This window comes from Phoca vitulina, unplaced genomic scaffold, assembly GCF_004348235.1.
Source record: "Phoca vitulina isolate PV1807 unplaced genomic scaffold, GSC_HSeal_1.0 scaffold9, whole genome shotgun sequence".
NCBI lineage: Eukaryota > Metazoa > Chordata > Mammalia > Carnivora > Phocidae > Phoca > Phoca vitulina.
Genome location: NW_022589712.1, coordinates 5,049,321 through 5,055,184, shown reverse-complemented (window position 1 = coordinate 5,055,184; position 5,864 = coordinate 5,049,321). Strand labels below are relative to the sequence as shown.

Sequence of the window (5,864 nt, the reverse complement as noted above, 5' to 3'; positions counted from 1 at the left end):
AGGGAGCATATAACAGTAATCCCTGAAGGAGGGGCAACAAACACAGCAGTTCTATGAATGCACCCAGCTTAGTACAGACAGAGCTTCTAGGCCATGCAAAGGAGAACGCAGGTGGGGTGGGAAGGACTCCTTGCACTGAGGAGATGAAACTAGGAGTCCAGGTCAACCAAGGCAGCTGGGGTTTACAGCGCAGAGCGCTGGGAGTAGAAAGTTGCACACGGAAAGACCTCCAGAGTAGAACAGAAGTGCCCTCTCAGTCGTATGCTATGGCTGATCAGCACACATGTGAGGAAACTGTCCCAAGCTGAGGTCATAGCCACCTGAAAGCAGGAGAAGAAACAACCTCCAGGCTCACATAGCATCAGGAGCAGTGCCCTTCACCCGGGCAGACTGGAAAAAGCCTGGGATTCACAGGGCACCTAGAGTACTCAGAAAAACTGGATGAACACTGCTCTGTTCCTGCCTAACAGAGCTTAAGAGCAAGTCTTAAAAGGACCAAACTATTGTCAAGTAGTTTGTGTCTTAGTACAAAGGTCAAGGTATTTATAGGGACACAAAAAAATATACAGCACCCAGCAAAGTAAAATTCAGTCTTCTGGCATCCAATAAAGAAGTTCCAAGTATGCAAAGAAGCAGAAAAATACAACCACATGGGGAGAAAAATCAATTAATAGACTAAAATGAGTAGACAAGGAAAATAAAATAATTATTATAACTATATTACATATATTTAATTGGGTCCAGCAAAGACTAAGCATGTTAAGCAGAGATATGGAAGATATAAAAAGATTCAACTTGAACTTCTTAGAAAATACAGTGATAGAGATGAAAACTACTTTGGGAAGGATTAGCAACAGAGTAGACACCACAGAAGAAAAGACTCGTGAACTTGAAGACATAGCAATAGAAGCTATCCAAGAAGGAAAAAATAAATAAATAAATAAGCATCAGTCAGCTGAGAGACAGTATCAAGTGGCCCAATTTAGGTGCAGTTTAATTGGTATCCCCAAATGAGGCTGGGGGGACAGGAAATACTTGAAGAAATATGGACCGAGAACTTTAAAATTTGAGTAAAACTGTCAACCCACGTATCCAAGAATCTCAACAAATCCCAAAAAGAAAAAAAAAGTGTGAGTAAAACCACAGGACATTACAATCAAATTGCTCAAAACCAATGATAAGGAGAAAATCGTAAAAGCAACCAGAGGGAAATAAAAGATATATTATGTAAGAGGAATACTGAGAGAATGACAAGAGATTTCTTGTCAGAAACAGTACAGGACAGAAGAATATATTTAAATCATCAAAAGTGGGGAAAAGCCCCTGTAAATCTTGAATTCTGTGCTGAATGAACTATCTTCCAAAAACAAAGGCAAAAGAAAGACTTTTGTAGTTAGTCAAAAACTGAAAGAATTAATGACCAGCAGGCTTACATCATAAGAAACGTTAAGGAACACCTTCAAGCAAAAGGAAGATGTTAGCATATGGAAATCTACACAAAGACCTACAGAAAGACCACCAGAAAAGGTAAATGTTTGGGTGAATATAAAACACATTTTTTTTTTATGCTATGAAAAAAATCTCTCTTTTCAAGATTTTATTTTTAAGTAATCTCACACCCAACATGAGGTTCGAACTTACAACTCTGAGATCAAGAGTCACATGCTCCAGTGACTGAGCCAGCCAGGTGCCCCCAAAAAATCTCTCTTTAATAATGGGTATTAACTAAACTTATTTTGGTAATCATTGTACAATATATATAAGTCAAACTATGCTGTACATTTTAAACCTACAGAGTGCTGTATGCCAATTAGATCTCAATAAAACTGGAAAACATTTCTTTAGCTGATAATTAAGTGCTTAAAGCAAACATAGTAACACTATGTATTTGGGTTTATGAGATGATGTGTTGGTAAATGCTCAGTCTTCCAAACAAAAACAAAAAGCCTTACTGTGTAGCAGTTACCTATTTCCACAGTCCACATGTTCATGCACAGCTGATTACAAGTGAGCAAACTGAAGGTGGATTTGAGAAAGGAGGCGTATGGTTGACTTTCATGAGATGGCAAAATTGGGTCTATAAAATGTGTGTAAGTAACATATACAATGCAAATAGAATAAAGACTGGGAGGGGAGAAAGGTAAGGATACTATTTGTAAAGTTCCTATGCTAAGCATGAAATGGGATAATAGCACTTGAAGACAGACTATGATTACATGCAGATGCAACCACTAGAACCGCCAACATGTAACAAAACAAAAGGTTATAGCTCACACACTAATGAAGACATGAAACATGCTCAAGAGACAATAAACCTAGATGCTTTTATACATGAATTTTAGAGCTACTTGTACTGACATGGAGAAATCTCAAAAATCATATTGGTAAGAAAAAGCAATTTGTACTAGACATGTTGCCATATAACACTATGTCTATAAAGCTTGAAATAATGTTTTATGGATCTCCACCCTACGTGTGTAGGTATGGGAATAACAAAATCAAAGTCAGAGTAAGTGCTATTTCTAGAGAGGGAGGAAGAGAGATTGCTTGGTAGAAGACAAAGAAAGAATTAACTCTAACTGTAATATTTTATTATCTAAAAAGAAATCTGAAGCTAACATGAATATGGTCTGATTTGATAAAGTTTAGTGTTGGGTATATGAGTTTGTTATGCTGTATCTATAGATTTTTAATGATTTGGGCATCTTGTAATAAAAAATATTAAACAATTTTTTCATCACAGTTTTCAGAATACCTGAGCTGAATGACCAGTCCGCTCTCCCTCCTAGGCACAATTCATGGCAAGGCACACTGTGATAACCAGACAGCAGCTTGGTGAGCACAACTTCAGAGCAAAAGTCAGCCAGTAAAAGGAATCACACGTTTAATGGCATTATTCTAAGAAAACATGGCATTATTCTAAGAAAACATGGCATTATTCTAAGAAAACACATGGAAAAACATTGCCAAAGGGATTGAGGTTCCTGATATTTACTCTCAATGCTTCAGATATTTTAATATATTCCATTAGATAGGGGCACAATTTTGCAGATCTAGTTGACCTTTTTTCCCCCCTCCCTTCCTTCTTTCCTTCCTTTCTTCCTTCCTTCCTTCCTTCCCTCTCCCTTCCCCTCCCCTTTCCCTACCTCCTCCTCCTTCTTCATCTTTGACTTTGCCCCCTTCTTTGTCTTCTTTGCCAGTATTTTTTTCCATAGCTTTGTTTTGGTTTATTCCATGTTGATATTTTTAGTTTAAAGTTTATAGGGAGGCAAATTTTTTTCTTCCTTCAGATGTGAACTCAGGGAGTACTTCCTTATAATCTCAAAGTACCGACAGTGGTCTGTAGTAGATTTTAAAACTTTTACTTGACTTCGAATTTAAATAAAAATAATTTCTATTTACATCCAGACCATTGCTCATGTAGAAACAATGACATATATAACCATAGGTTATATGAGTTATTTTTTTGTATGGAATTTATTTTTTGAACAAAAGTGACCTATTTCTGGCCAGACATTATAATCACGCATGAAGAACTCATGGTGTATTTCATCTAAAAATGTGACTGAATTATCTACCAGGGTTCTTTGGGCTGGTGGAAGGGTTTTGGACAGAAAGAGAGTGAAGCCTGGTGTTGGCTTTGCCCTACTCTGCAGGTGTCAGTTAACTCAATCTTCTCCCTTCCTCTCAATTTCCTCATTGGTAGAACGAGAGGGGTGGGCTTTCTGAGATGCTCTGAAGGCAATAGGTCCCTTTCTGGTACCTCTAGTATTTAACATTCTATTCCATTTCTCAAGCTGTCACAGACTAAATGAGGGGAGATACATCAATATATAGGAGTCGCCAGATGCTGCCATTTCAGATAACATTCAGTATTTTGTTGGCTGAATAAACACATAGCGGGATCTGGGGATGCAGTGTTATCTTTATGGCCATTGTTATGATGGAATTCTGTGGGGAGCTTTCACAGTCTCCAGCGAGTTGTTTATTAGATATTTTGACTGGAACTATTTTCTATGGTTTCTACTATCTCCAGTGACAAAGAGGGAAACTTAAAGTATTTGTACATTTTCAGTGCTCAGAAATATGTGGCTGCCCTAAATTATGAACTTGAGTTTATGAGAAATGGAAAAATAGGTTGTGATTAAACAGTCCTAAGGTTATTAAAAAATCAAGCTTGGCTCATTTGGAAGGGAGCTCTAAAATTAAAAATGAAGACATTGAGTAGAAATGTGGCCTGAGTCAATGGTAGCAGCATCATTCCTGGTGTCTGGATGTCAGCAAATACTGACAAATACTGAGGACTAGCTGCAATTCATTTGATTAATATAATAAATATAGTTTCTAATTGTCTGATAATAATCGTTTCTCGGCCTTTTGGCTAAGATCAAGTGTAGTATCTGTTCTTATCAGTTTAATTGTCTGATAAAACACATGTAGGTCATAGTTACCCCCATATAAAATCACCTGTGGAGACGATTAATATCCAAATATTCAGCCCTACCCAAGATCTATCAAACCAAAATAACTGGGTCAAATCTTGGCAAGTGTGGTTTGACAAGGCTGCATAATGATTCTGATGGTCATCCCACATTGTGAATCCTGAGGCTGAGCCTTCCTTCAAAACTCAGAGCAGGGGAACCTTGCTAACCACTGGTTTGGTTTCGATGCTCTGGTGCCTTTATCACCATAGTTGTTTCTCTAACTGCAGAGGAAGGGAGTTTCCCTTGCACACCACCCACACCCACTAGAGTGTAAGCCCTGCAGAGGCAGGGAGCAGGGTTCAGTCAGCTTTGTTTGGATCATCAAAGCTTATTCCTTATCAGACTGTATTGCTGAATGTAAATAATGATGTTACACTACTTTAAAATAAGCATTTTGTGAGTCACCTAACAATCTTGTAAGGTCTATGTTTTAAAAGCTTTCATTTCACAGATGAGGAAATTGAGTAAATGTGAGTTTAAGTCTCTCTCCCTCATGTTTTTTCCACAAAGTCCATAGTCCAGCAATCCACAGCCATGGGGGTTTTTCTACCTAGGCTAATATTTTTCCTGAGGCTAGAGGTGTGGGCAGCTCCTTGATGTGACCCAACTTTTTTTCTGGATGCCTAGAGAAAGTTGTGGAGAACCCACTGGTTAAGACATAATGATGTAGCCATAACTTTCTAGTCAGTGTGTAGTAAGCAGTTCAAGGACGCCCTCACGTTTTCTTATAACCAGTTTCACATGACCTTCGCTGTACTGAAGAAGTACCACCAAGTAGAGGCACCACAGAGAGGGAGAAATGTAACAAACCTTGCCTGATGCCACGTTGAATGGAGGACTATTGTCTATCGGAGGGTCGCTTGGCTTGTCTCATCACATGTTCCTGGGGTGACCTGTACTTGTAATGTAAGGAGAAGAATGAGATTTAGGAGCGTGGAATGATTTAAAAGATTTTTGTTTGTTCCATCTTTTTCTGTATAAAATAGTATTTTGCTCTTAAATTTATTTGTTGAATGGATGGACTGTGGATTTGGGCAAATCCGCACTCAAATCCCAACTCAACCACTTCTCGGCTGCGGGATCTTAGAGACAATTTAGTTCATTTCTCCAGGCTTCCGTGTCTTCATCTATAACATGAGGTTGATAAGAGTTAACTGTCTGGTTGTTTCACTGTTAATTCAATCACTTAAGTCATGCACTGGAGTCAGCTTGTGCTGATTTTGAGGCGCAAATGTTAAGCTATTGATAGCTTGAAATTGGTTATGGTGGAAGAATTTACATCATAGAAGTTGGCCGGTACCATTCTTCCCTCTTCCCTACAGAACTGACTGACCAACGTACCGCTGAACGTAAGGCATGGAAAGAGTGCTAGCTAGTGGT

The 5,864-nt window shown here is 38.5% G+C and overlaps 1 pseudogene; it reads left to right on the top strand.

Annotated features, from left to right (window-relative positions):
• The first annotated feature begins 4,361 nt into the window (after positions 1 to 4,361).
• On the top strand, positions 4,362 to 4,456 carry LOC116634812 (annotated as a pseudogene).
• The last annotated feature ends 1,408 nt before the right edge of the window (positions 4,457 to 5,864 follow it).